Source organism: Beta vulgaris, chromosome 6 (assembly GCF_026745355.1).
Source record: "Beta vulgaris subsp. vulgaris cultivar EL10 chromosome 6, EL10.2, whole genome shotgun sequence".
Lineage (NCBI taxonomy): Eukaryota > Viridiplantae > Streptophyta > Magnoliopsida > Caryophyllales > Amaranthaceae > Beta > Beta vulgaris.
Window position 1 is genome coordinate 32,860,243 of NC_079207.1, and position 14,823 is coordinate 32,875,065.

Below are 14,823 nucleotides of genomic sequence, written 5' to 3' on the forward strand. Positions count from 1 at the left end.
TTTAGAATTATCGAACATTGAAGTTATATTACTACATATTATATATAACATTTCGAAAGCATAACATTATTCTAGTTCATAGTTAATAACTAATTAGTTATCCATTAATAAATTAATTAAGTTTGAAGTTATAATAGATCGATTAACATTATTTTAATATTATTTAGTCATTTAAAACTAGCAAGTCAAGTAACTAATTATTATAAGTGAACTTAAGAATTAGTTAAGTATTCATAACTTAAACTTAATTATAACAACATGCTTAATGAATTAGTTTTAATTAGTTTTAAACAACTCATCTAGTTTCGAAATCATGAATTATAACCTAATAGCAGATTTTAGTATATAAGTTAGGTGGTTTAGTAAAACTAACTAAATCAGTCCACTAAAGCTTAATATATTAAAGCAACAAGATTAACTTAAATGATTTAACTAAGTAAATCAGACTATAAGCCCAACATTATACTTAACTTGATTAATTAAACTAACATAGCTTAATGAAATACTAAATCAGTTTTAGTTTAACTCAATTTGGCCCATCTAAAATAAGTAGTTTAGCTAAAATAATAAAAGTCAGATTTGAACCCAACTAAAGAACATGCAACACATGCATTGAGTTGGTTTACTAAGGCAAATCAGTTTTTAGGCCCAATTACACTAACTAGCAAAGGGTACAAGTGAACTATCATTAAAGTACTTGGAAAAATCAGTTTTAAGTTACTTAGTTTAAGTTCTAATGCAACTATTCTTGGCCCAAAACTAATATAACTAAGAATTTTGACTTGGGCTTGATTATAAGAAATCAGAATTTTAAGAGAATAAGACATCACCTCTGCTTCTAAGAGCAGGGAAGAAAGAAATCACGCCTGAGGAATGGACGCCGGCGAGCAGCAGCGACGGTCTCCGGCGAACGGCGGCAGTGCGACGGCGAGGAGGTGGTGTTGTGCGCGTGCTGCTGGCGCGACGAGGGAGAGCGCGAGGAGAAGAGAGTGCGCGAGGAGGAGAGAGTGCGCGAGGCTGCTGGCGGTTTGGCGGAGCTCCGGCGGCGGGCTGGTGACCGACGAGTGACGACAGCGTGGAGGCGGGACTAGGCGCGGAGAAGTTGGCGCGCGCGGTGGCCGACGGTGGTCGGGGGGGGGGGCGAAACAGAGGAGTGAGAGAATGAATTTGGGGGGTTTTCTCTTTTTTTTTTTTTTTTGATTTCTTTGATTTCTTTTAGTTACAATTTTCCGGCGATTGTTGACTGAATTTCAGATTAGAGGGAGAAGAGATGATGAAGGTTGTTGTTGTGTTCTTGATGTTGAACTTCCATGGCTATTTATAGTGGAAATTTGGGAGTTAAAATCAGTGGTTGGGAGGAGGATGGTGAAGTAAGTAATCTGATTTTGTTTACTTGAAGAAGCAATTGTGAGGATTGGTAATAGGTTTGACTGAAGAAGAAGAAGAGAGTGATGATTGCATGGGTGCCAAATGGCCATGAAAAGGTGAGGAAGAAGGCAATTAATGGGGGAATTGACCATAGCTTCTCTTTTCCTTTTGCCCTTTTTGTTTCTCAACCAAAAATCAGAAAGTTTTCCACACTAACACCTTCAAACGTGGCTTGATGACATTTTGGGTGAAATGTTAACATTTTGTACTTTAAGTGAATTATCAACTTTATTAGCCTTCTTGTTTAACTCATAAAATCGTAAATTATATATTATCGTCATAATTTAAGTTAGTAAATTTTTATGTTAAAATTCTATAACATTTTATTATACGTTGCTTAAGTAGTGGAACGAATAAAATAAAACATATTCTAACTATATTATTATGTTAATTACTCACTTAAATATGTTTAAGGTTTTTAGGATATTACATCCTTACCCCCTTAGAAAAAGTTTCGTCCTCGAAACTTACATAGCATTGTCAAAAGGATAAAATCATGCATTCATAAACTCGAACATTCATACATAAGATTTCAGAAGCACATAATCAAACACATCAAAGTCATCTATTCAAACAAGTGAGGGTATTTTGTTCTCATCTGATCTTCTACTTCCCAAGTGGCTTCGGATGACGTGTGATTAGCCCATAAAATCTTAACCATAGGAATTACTTTGCTTCTAAGTCGCTTTTCCCTACGATCAAGAATTTCAATCGGTTTCTCTTCATAAGTCAAATCATTCCTTAACTGCAAGGGCTCGTGTCTGATCACATGACTAGGGTCTGGTATATACTTTCGCAACATCGACACGTGGAAAACATTATGAACTTTATCCAAGTCTGTCGGCAACGCCAAGCGATAAGCTACTTCGTTGACTCGATCCAAAATCTCATATGGACCAATGTACCTCGGACTTAGCTTACCAGTTTGACCAAATCTCATAATACCCTTAGTAGGCGAAATTTTCAAGAGAACATGATCACCTACTTCGAACTCCAATGGTCTCCTTCGACGGTCCGCATAACTCTTTTGTCTGTTTGTGCAGTTTCATCCTGGCTTGAATTAATCGTACTTTTTCCGTTGTTTCTTGTATCAAGTCAGGTCCAATCATTCGAGCTTCATCGATGTCACTCCAACACAGGGGTGTTCTACATCTTCTTCCATACAGTGCTTCATATGGTGCCATTTGGATGCTAGCTTGATAGCTGTTGTTGTAAGAAAACTCAACCAATGGCAAGTATTTCTCCCAACTTCCTTGAAAATCCAGAATACATGCTCTCAGCATATCTTCAAGAGTCTGAATGGTCCTTTCTGTTTGACCATCTGTTGCTGGATGAAAAGCGGTGCTAAAATCCAGTCTCGTACCAAGTGCCTTTTGTAATTCCTTCCAAAACTTTGCTTGGAATCTCGAATCACGATCTGACACAATAGAACTTGGCACTCCATGCAATCTGACAATTGTGCTCATATATAACTCAGCTAGCTTATCCAAACTCCAATTATTTCTAATGGCTAAGAAATGTGCGGATTTTGTCAGTCTATCCACAATGACCCATATAGAGTTCATTCCTCGAATGATGGTGGCAACCCCATGATAAAATCCATGGAAATTGAATCCCATTTCCATGCAGGAACATCTAATGGTTGCAACAATCCTGCAGGTCTCTGATGTTCGATCTTTATCCTTTGACAAGTCAGACATCTTGACACAAATTCTGCAACTTCTTGCTTCATATTGCTCCACCAGAAGGTCTGCTTTAAATCCTTGTACAACTTGTTTCCTCCAGGGTGAACAGAAAAAGGACTGTTGTGAGCTTCTTCCAGAATTCTCTTTTTCAATGCCTCCTTATCTGGAACACATGTTCTACCCTGAAATCTCAACGTGCCATCATCTTGGATCACAAATCCGGTGATTTTCCCTTCTTCACATCACTCTTTATCTTTTGCAACTCCAAGTCTCCATCTTGCGCCTCTTTTATTTCTTCCAACAAAGTCGGCCTCAACTCCAATGCGTACAACGTGCTTCTATTTTTCGGTTGCATGATCTCCACTTTCATCTTCATCAAATCATCATTGATTTCTTTCGGCAAGGTTAAGGTTGTGTTTAGGTAGGATTTGCGGCTTAGAGCATCAGCTACGACATTAGCTTTGCCTGGGTGATATAGGATCTCGACATCATAATCCTTTAGGAGTTCAAGCCATCTACGTTGCCTCAAGTTCAATTCCTTTTGGGTAAAATATGTATTTAAGGCTTTTGTGGTCGGTGAAGATCTTACACGGAACACCATAGAGATAGTGTCTCCATATTTTGAGAGCAAACACAACTGCGGCTAGTTCAAGGTCATGAGTTGGGTAGTTTTGTTCATGAGGCTTGAGTTGACGGGAAGCATATGCTATAACTTTATCATTCTGCATCAACACACACCTAATCCATGCTTAGAGGCATCGCTATACACAACAAATCCATCAGTTCCAGAAGGGAGAGTAAGAACAGGAGCAGTAGTGAGACGCTTCTTCAACTCTTGAAAAGCTGCTTCACATTCATCACTCCATACAAACTTAACCGTCTTCTTCACCAATCGAGTTATAGGCATGGCTATCTTGGAGAAATCTTGGACAAATCTTCTATAATATCCAGCTAAACCCATAAAACTCCGAACTTCAGGAACATTAGTGGGTCTAGGCCATTCCATGATAGCTCTTATCTTTTGTGGATCAACCGAGACTCCAGTATCTGAAATGATGTGCCCTAGAAAGGCAACTTCTTTCAACCAGAACTCACATTTCTTCAACTTGCATACAACTTCCTTTCTCTCAACACTTCTAACACCTTCCTCAAATGTTCTTCATGCTCAATCAAGTTTCTTGAAAACACCAAGATATCATCGATGAATACAACCACAAACTTATCGAGGTATGATTTAAATACTCGGTTCATCAGATCCATGAAGACAGCAGGGGCATTGGTTAACCCAAATGGCATTACTGTGAATTCATAATGACCATATCGGGTCCTGAAAGCGGTTTTTGAAATATCTTCTGGCTTTATGCGGAGTTGATGATATCCGATCTTAAATCAATCTTGGAGAAGATAGTTGCACCTCGAAGTTGGTCGAAAAGATCATCAATACGGGGCAATGGATATTTATTCTTGATGGTGATCTTGTTCAATTCTCGATAATCAATGCATAACCTCATGCTTCCATCTTTCTTCTTGACAAATAGAACTGGTGCACCCCATGGCGACACACTAGGTCGAATATACCCCTTCTCGAGTAATTCATCTAGTTGCTTTTTCAGTTCTTGTAACTCAGCAGGTGCCATTCGATAAGGTGCCTTGGAGATAGGAGCAGATCCAGGAACGAGGTCAATGCTGAAATCTATCTCTCTCTCTGGTGGCATGCCAGGTATCTCTTCCGGAAATACATCAGGGTACTCACAAACTATGGGAATATCGGATAACGAGGGTTCAGGTTTGGTTAGGTCTACCACACTACATAGGTATCCGTAATGACCCTTTGAAAGTAACTTGAAGGCTTTCAAGGATGAGATGATTTCAGGTTTGGGTTGGACTTTTCTTCTTCGATAAGAAACCTTACACCCATCTGGCTTCATGAGGGTTATTTCATGGTTAAGGCAATTTATGTCCGCTTTGGTACTTCGACAACCAATTCATTCCCAATATCACATCAAAGTCGGTTAATTCAAATTGAATGAGGTCTACTTGAAATTCACATCCTCCTATAAGAATAGGACAATTTCTATACATGACATCACATAAGATGGATTTACCATTAGGGATGGTGACAAACATGGCAGAAAATTCAGAGCATGGTTTTGCATTCAAGCTTCTAGAAAATGCAGTAGATATGAACGAATGGGAAGCTCCAGAATCAAAAAGGACATAAGCAGGTACAGAGTTACAGGAAAAGTACCAGTAATAACGGTGTCATCAGCCTCAGCTTCTTCTTTCTGCATCATGAACACTCGTCCGGCTTGTGGAGGTCCACGTGGAGGGTTTTTGTTGGCATTATTACTTGCATTCCTACCATAACCAAAGTTCTGAGAATTGCTCCTTTGCACTGGCCCACGATTATTAGTGTTTTCGTTCTTCCTATCCAAAGTTGGGCAATTCTTAATCATATGGCCCATCTTACCACACCAGTAGCACTGATCGGATCCTGCTCGACATTCTCTGGCTAGATGGCCCCATCTGTTGCACCTGGTGCAATGAGCAACTGTCCTTTGACCATTATTGTTTCTTGAGAACCCTGTGTTCTGCTTCTTGAAAACATTGCTTATTGGAACTTCTTGACCTTTACCTTTTCTTTTTCCATTCTCATAAACATCCTTTCGCAGCTTCATTTTCCTTTCAACATTGATAGCTCGGTCATATAGCTCTTGATAGGACTTACTCATGTTTGCAGCAAGCCTTTCTTGAAGATCCAGGTTCAAACCTCCTTCAAATCGATTCATCCTTTGACGATCCGTAGACACCAGATCAGGAGCAAATCGAGCTAACTCATTGAATTTCACAGCATATTCCAGAAACTGACATACCCCTTTGCCTCAGATGGATAAACTCAGATTCCATCTGGAGTTGCAGAGACTGAGGGTAAAACTGGTTTCTCATACTCCTTTAAACCTTCCCATCCAAATCCAGGTTGATTCTGCATCTCTCTAGCAGTCTTCCACCACAGATCAGCTTGCCCTTTTAAGTAGAATACAGCAAAGTTAACTTTCCACTTGTCTGGGCACTGGGGGCATCAAAGAGTTTCTCCATGCCATTCAACCATTCCGAACTCGGTGGGGTCAGGTTTTCCATCATAAGTAGGCGGCTTGTGACAGAAAACCTTTTGAACATATTGGAGCATTCTTCCTGCTCCGTCTTGGCCCTTGGTCGGTTTCCTTGCAAGAATTCCATCATCAGCCTCATTATATCCACCTGATTTCCGTTAGCATTTTCAGTCGTTTCTTCGAAAACAGGGTCACTTCGCAAGGTATCTAGCCTTTGCCTCATTTCTTCAAGTGTGACTTCAGGCCCATGGGTTCCACTTCCTCCATTAGTAGGTCCACTTCCACTTGTTGCCATGTTCTAAAACATCACATATTCCATGTGCATAACATGTTAAGCGAGGCATGACTATCATCGTAAAAATAATATAAAAATATTCCCTTCCCCGATCCTAACACTCATACTCATTTTCATTTTTAAACACTTATTAACTACACCATATTGTTATACTATATAAATCCTATACTCATGGTGATGACTCTCGTTTTACTAGATTACTTTATCATTTATTTACTAATTTAAGTAAAACCTTTGAGATTTTACTTGAGGCATCGAGAACCGTTGCTCTGATACCAACCTGTAACGCCCCGACCTCTAATCATCGTGGTTAAGTTAATTAATCGATTATTAGCAGCGGAACCTAGATAGTCGGCGCTTACCGCCGTACTTCCCATAAGGAAAATACAAGGCAACATAAAATCATAAACTTAAACATTTATAACATAAGCATAATATAGATCCAACAATAGTCTTGATTAATAGAAACTTAGTTACTAATCAGAGTTTTGACATAAACTTAAATTAAAACCATGAGAGTCTAGATAATCTAGATATTAATTAAATCCTCACTGCTACGCCATCCCGTTATCACCATCGGTACCTAAAACATAAACAAAACGTCGTGAGCCGAGGCTCAGTAACATACTACTCTAACATCGTAAATTCATTTCACATCATTTTAGTTAAAAACAGGAAGGAGAGAATAAGTAAAACATTTCACAAATATATCATAGTAGGTTACATTATCTTCTTCATCATGTTCATCAAGATGTAATATCCTAAAAACCTTAAACATATTTAAGTGAGTAATTAACATAATAATATAGTTAGAATATGTTTTATTTTATTCGTTCCACTACTTAAGCAACGTATAATAAAATGGTTATAGAATTTTAACATAAAAATTTACTAACTTAAATTATGACGATAATATATAATTTACGATTTTATGAGTTAAACAAGAAGGCTAATAAAGTTGATAATTCACTTAAAGTACAAAATGTTAACATTTCACCCAAAATGTCATCAAGCCACGTTTGAAGGTGTTAGTGTGGAAAACTTTCTGATTTTTGGTTGAGAAACAAAAAGGGCAAAAGGAAAGAAAGAAGCTATGGTCAATTCCCCCATTAATTGCCTTCTTCCTCACCTTTTCATGGCCATTTGGCACCCATGCAATCATCACTCTCTTCTTCTTCTTCAGTCAAACCTATTACCAATCCTCACAATTGCTTCTTCAAGTAAACAAAATCAGATTACTTACTTCACCATCCTCCTCCCAACCACTGATTTTAACTCCCAAATTTCCACTATAAATAGCCATGGAAGTTCAACATCAAGAACACAACAACAACCTTCATCATCTCTTCTCCTCTAATCTGAAATTCAGTCAACAATCGCCGGAAAATTGTAACTAAAAGAAATCAAAGAAATCAAAAAAAAAAAAAAAAGAGAAAACCCCCCAAATTCATTCTCTCACTCCTCTGTTTCGCCCCCCCCCCGACCACCGTCGGCCACCGCGCGCGCCAACTTCTCCGCGCCTAGTCCCGCCTCCACGCTGTCGTCACTCGTCGGTCACCAGCCCGCCGCCGGAGCTCCGCCAAACGCCAGCAGCCTCGCGCACTCTCTCCTCCTCGCGCACTCTCTTCTCCTCGCGCTCTCCCTCGTCGCGCCAGCAGCACGCGCACAACACCACCTCCTCGCCGTCGCACTGCCGCCGTTCGCCGGAGACCGTCGCTGCTGCTCGCCGGCGTCCATTCCTCAGGCGTGATTTCTTTCTTCCCTGCTCTTAGAAGCAGAGGTGATGTCTTATTCTCTTAAAATTCTGATTTCTTATAATCAAGCCCAAGTCAAAATTCTTAGTTATATTAGTTTTGGGCCAAGAATAGTTGCATTAGAACTTAAACTAAGTAACTAAACTGATTTTTCCAAGTACTTTAATGATAGTTCACTTGTACCCTTTGCTAGTTAGTGTAATTGGGCCTAAAAACTGATTTGCCTTAGTAAACCAACTCAATGCATGTGTTGCATGTTCTTTAGTTGGGTTCAAATCTGACTTTTATTATTTTAGCTAAACTACTTATTTTAGATGGGCCAAATTGAGTTAAACTAAAACTGATTTAGTATTTCATTAAGCTATGTTAGTTTAATTAATCAAGTTAAGTATAATGTTGGGCTTATAGTCTGATTTACTTAGTTAAATCATTTAAGTTAATCTTGTTGCTTTAATATATTAAGCTTTAGTGGACTGATTTAGTTAGTTTTACTAAACCACCTAACTTATATACTAAAATCTGCTATTAGGTTATAATTCATGATTTCGAAACTAGATGAGTTGTTTAAAACTAATTAAAACTAATTCATTAAGCATGTTGTTATAATTAAGTTTAAGTTATGAATACTTAACTAATTCTTAAGTTCACTTATAATAATTAGTTACTTGACTTGCTAGTTTTAAATGACTAAATAATATTAAAATAATGTTAATCGATCTATTATAACTTCAAACTTAATTAATTTATTAATGGATAACTAATTAGTTATTAACTATGAACTAGAATAATGTTATGCTTTCGAAATGTTATATATAATATGTAGTAATATAACTTCAATGTTCGATAATTCTAAAGGTATAGCTAAATGAGTTATTTCATTAATTCGTTGTTAAAAGTCACCTTAATTAATTAAAAAGTTATTAACGATTAAGAAATAATGCCTTTAAGGAGACCTTTCGACGTTATAATGACCATTGTGACCTTAATAAACGCTAAACTAATATTTAGACTTAAAAGCTAAATAACGAAACATTCATTAATAAAACTATTCTTGAATAGATTAAGGAAGATAAAGGATATTACAAGCCTCCCCCGGCTATCAAGGTTATTAAGCAGGAATTCAGGTAACGTCTATTGCTAACACCCACAATCCCTTTCGAATGATGTTTTATGGTATTTCGCACTATGTTGTTGATGTATGGATTGGGATATAAGGTTTATGAATGTGATGATTTTTGATGAAATGAAACGACTTCGATGTTTATGAAAATATGAGTACGATAATGCTATGGTTTTAATAATGTTCCATGATTATGATTATTATGATGTAATGTAACTATGATATTTGAAACATGATAAGGTAAAGTGAAAGATGGTTCTTGGCAAGTATGTGGGCATAGAAAATGTCACCTATGATGTGACCGCCTTTTTGGCAATATGTGGACACCGAGAGTGTCATCCATTTGTGGCCGCCTTTCTGGCAATATGTGTTTAGGGAGACGTCCCTGTATGTGATATGTGATATGTGATATGGGATATGCGACATTTGCCAAGTTACCAAAGTAAAAGATATATGATGATGAACATGATGAAGAAGATAATGTAACCTACTATGATATATTTGTGAAATGTTTTACTTATTCTCTCCTTCCTGTTTTTAACTAAAATGATGTGAAATGAATTTACGATGTTAGAGTAGTATGTTACTGAGCCTCGGCTCACGACGTTTTGTTTTATGTTTTAGGTACCGATGGTGATAACGGGATGGCGTAGCAGTGAGGATTTAATTAATATCTAGATTATCTAGACTCTCATGGTTTTAATTTAAGTTTATGTCAAAACTCTGATTAGTAACTAAGTTTCTATTAATCAAGACTATTGTTGGATCTATATTATGCTTCATGTTATAAATGTTTAAGTTTATGATTTTATGTTGCCTTGTATTTTCCTTATGGGAAGTACGGCGGTAACGCGCCGACTATCTAGGTTCCGCTGCTAATAATCGATTAATTAACTTAACCACGATGATTAGAGGTCGGGGCGTTACAGACTTTCTTTTTCATTTTGCGGACTAGTTGGAATAAATGCAGCTCATTGAGGATAGATACCATCTGCTAGGTAATATCCCACATCGTATTGGTGTCCGTTAACATCATAGTTAACTGCACGTGCACGACCCTCAAAAACATCATTAAATAATGGAGATCTATCAAAAACATTAACATCATTACACCTACCTGGCGTTCCAAAGAAAGCATGCCATATCCATAGATCATAAGAAGCAACGGCTTCTAAAACCAATGTTGGCTTGCCCACTGATACATAAAGACTTAGACAACAAGAGCATTCGAAATTGCAAAGAACAAAGGATAAAATAATTGTATCAAACCGATTCGAATAAATGATCAACCACCACTTCCACAATCCAATGTACCACCAATCAAGACTAAACTATAACAATGAGCTTCTAGTTTAAGTCTACTTTGAGTTTCAATCTCTAATTCAACGTTTAGATAAGGTGGCCATTTGATTCTCTACTCTAACCAACCTTGCTTCATTCATGTTCATGCCTCTCCTAAACTGATTTTCTTCACCTCCACTCATGGTCAACACAACCACAATGAATTATGGTTAGAAAGAAAGAAAATAAGTGTGTTTAGGCTTAGAATAGGTTTGGTTTTGGGGGAGGTTGTGTTTGGGTTTAAGGAATGTATTTAGGATGTTTATAGTATTATTTGAATGCTCTTAAACAACCTCAAGCTCTGATACCAAATGATTCATAAAGACTTAGACAACAAGAGCATTCGAAATTGCAAAGAACAAAGGATAAAATAATTGTATCAAACCGGTTCGGATGAACGAACAACCACCACTTTCACAATCCAATGTACCACCAATCAAGATTAAACTATAACAATGACATTCTATTTTAATTCCACTTTGAGTTTCAATCACTAATTCAACGTTTAGATGATCAAAATTACAAAGATTTAAGAGTTGGTCAAAACTGACCAAGAAGCATACTAGGCACACAGCTTAGTAAACTTAGCGTAAAAGTTTCAATATTTACTGGAATGATCTGATATCAAACACATTACAAACTATATATATTAAGCTACAACATATCCAAAAATCAGCCCAAAAGGACGTCATTTGCTGACCTAACTAAAACAATGATATAAGAGAAGTAGAAAAGAAAATTGTTTCTGTACCTCTCCTAATCATTAGGTAAGTTACCCTATAGGACGTTTGAATGCAGAAAAATAGCCCATAGGAAATTAAAATACATATCTTAAACAAAATATCTTCACAATTTCAAGCCATTTGCTGAAAGGAAAAGCTTTGCCCAAAACTAAAGAAAGGAAGGCTGCTCGGACGTGTGGTTGCTGCAGTTTAGCATCCTTCACCATGATGCTCTCTTTTCTCATATGTTGTTGCTTCTAAGCTTACTAGACATCCTTGGGGTCACCTTTAAGCATGAGGTGGCCTTCAATTTCCAAAAAATAAGCTTCCTTTAAGCCTTACAAAAATTGGATGAATTAGGAACAAAAACAGCTTTGCCCTAATCAAGATTATCTTAGCTAATTACCCTAATTAAGCTAATTAATCACCAACTAAACTTGATTAACAATACTTAATGATGATTTAGAGTATCATTAGTATTAATTAACCTATTTAAGGGAGATTAAGAAAAAACTAGCCTAACCAAGGTGCTTAAGAAGTGTTTTAGGAAAAAGCGTGCTTGTTAAGCTTATGAACAGAACTTCTTTCACCATTTGCCCTTGATTTTCTTGTTGAACTATAAGACCTTGCTTCATAGTAGATGCTCCTGCATCATTCTCTCCAGGTTTGAAAAGGTCTTCTTGTATTTTAGATTCATCTGCAATATAGGGAGCTAGATCACCAACATTGAATGTTACATATATGTTCCCCATTTCATCTAGCAATTCTATCTTGTAGGCATTGTTGTTGATCTTCTCTAGTACTTTGAAAGGACCATCACTTCTAGGCATTAGCTTGTTCTTTCTTCTGGTTGGAAACCGTTCCTTCCTCAAGTGTAGCCATACTAAATCACCAGGCTTGTACAAAACTTCTTTTCTGTGCTTGTTTGCTCGAACCTTGTATGTTTCATTTACCTTTTCTATTCTGGTTCGAACTTGTTGATGAAGTTTCTTTATTTCCTTAGCCTTTTCTTCAGCTTCTTTACTGTTTTGCACTTCAACAAGAATAGGAAGTAAATCAATAGGACTAAAAGGATTAATCCCATAATTTACCTCGAATTGTGAACACTTAGTAGCATAAGTAGGAGATCTGTTGTAAGCAAACTCAACATGAGCTAGCTTCAATTATGTCTCTTTTTTATTTTATTTTTTTTGTTTTGGTTTGCAAATATATATGTGTGATATCTTTTTGTGTTTGATTAGATTAAGATCTTTGTCATTTTGACTAATTTATTTGATGAAAGTCAAAATGTGAAAAATCATGATTAAAGGTTTTTATGCTATGAATCAAGTACTTTTAAGCTACTAATAATAGAAGTAATCAACCATATTCCGGCCCTAATAAACAAAACTGGGGTTTTGGACAGTACAAAATTTGGACAATAATTGGGCTTTTTGCTTTTGATTTTTAGGCTTGAAATCTTATTAGAGGCAAAATGATCGCATGTTCTTTTGGACTTAATTAATGGAATAGTTCCAATTCAATTTAATTTAGTTGTATTAGTCTTCTCTTTTCCTGGATGATTTCAATATTGTTCAAACCAATTCACTCCATATAAATTGAGTTCATTTCAAATAAATTTAGGTAGTGTTTGTAAACTTGTATTTCATACAAAATAATGAAATTGAAATTTGGAATTTAAAGTTTGTATTTCAATTCCTAATCACAGTTTCGTAAAGGGGGTTTGATAGAGGAGAGAGAAATAGAAGTTTAATGGAGGAAAGAGAAAAAGTGTGGGTTTACTAAAGGAGAGAGGAAACAAATATTAGAAAGAGAATGACTGAAGTTGGGATATAGATACTCATGGAGTTGGGATATGTATGAGGAGAGAATTTCAAATGACAAGGTAATAGCTTGGATTTGAAATTCTACTAATATAGGCTTTTGATAAGAATTTGGACAAATTCCATAATTTCAAATTCCATGCCATCCAAACAACAGATTTCATCCAAATCCACGATTTGAAATGAAATCTTGCTATCCAAACATAGCATTAGTTCATTCCAAAAGTATATGATCTTAGTCTCGGGCACAACAATCTTTATTAGGAGAGAATTTATTTTTGTGGGGTGGATAAATGATGAAAGGAAACTTTATTTTTGCCATCTTGGGGTGTTTATTTGTTTAATTGGGAAACTTCTACCATTTTCCCATAAATGGTAGGCTGACCCACCTAATTATTACACTTCTCTCCTACTTTTTCTCTCTTTCTCTCAACCTTTTTCACTTTTTCCTTACTTTTACTATCCTTCTCTTAGAGCATGGCCAATGGATGATCTTAAATTTGGGATCATTAATTACTTTATTAATTTCTCAATCTTCCACATTATTCATGATCTACAATTGATTTTTATGATCTCTTCACAATAGTTGATCTATAATTTTAGATCTTCACATTCTCTTTCCTACTTTTTACCATATCCCACCATATATTCTCTCTCCTCAATCTCATTCCCATCCGATCTTTTTTATTTATTATGACTTATTTAAGAATTAATTAATGATTATTGAATGTAAATAATTTTTATGTTAGTGATTAAAAATAACTAATCTTTATTAGGAGAGAATTTATATTTGTGGGGTGGATAAATGATGAAAGGAAACAAATATGACTTACAATAACAAAATGAGTTTAAAAATAAGTTGTGTAGAAATAACTCAATATTGGTCTCTATTTATAGACAAAAAAAAACACAGCTATTGGTGTTTTTTTTTTTAAAAATATTTTTTAAACTGCCAATATGTCCAATGTAAAAATTTGCAACGTTAATAATGATGTGCAATCCTAGCCATTATATTGGAGAAATAAGGGGGGTTGGATTTTTGCCATCCAGCACAGGTGGGACCCACTTCATTTTCATCTTCCTCTCACCTTGTGCCATGTGGTGATGAACTCACCTTTGCCAAGGGAGCTTTAGATCGTTCTAACGATCTGAGCATCCACCTTCTCTCCTCTTTTTTTTCTCTCTCCTATTTCTTTAATGACTTTTATTGCCTCTCTACTCATGATCCATAAATTGGATCAACCATTGGCCACACTCTTAGTTCTACACTTTTTTCTTGGTCCGCGCGCAAAAGCAAATGTCCCTATTAAAAAATCGGTGGGAGTACTTGACGGTGATAATATTTATAACGATAAAAATAATAATAAAAAATGATAACAAAGTGTTAAGAATAAGTTGAAGTAGTCGTATTAATAATAATAATAATAATAATAATAATAATAATAATAATAATAATAATAATAATAATAATAATAATAATAATAATAATAATAATAATAATAATAATAATAATAGTAATAATAATAATAATAATAATAATTGTAA

General features: G+C 36.0%; 1 long non-coding RNA gene across 1 annotated transcript; it reads left to right on the forward strand.

The window, feature by feature from the left end:
- Positions 1 to 8,112: 8,112 nt before the first annotated feature.
- LOC130591924 (uncharacterized) lies at positions 8,113 to 10,146 on the forward strand. Its single transcript, XR_008969876.1, has 3 exons — positions 8,113 to 8,298; positions 9,332 to 9,396; positions 10,017 to 10,146. It is a non-coding gene; the product is annotated as an uncharacterized LOC130591924 (long non-coding RNA).
- The last annotated feature ends 4,677 nt before the right edge of the window (positions 10,147 to 14,823 follow it).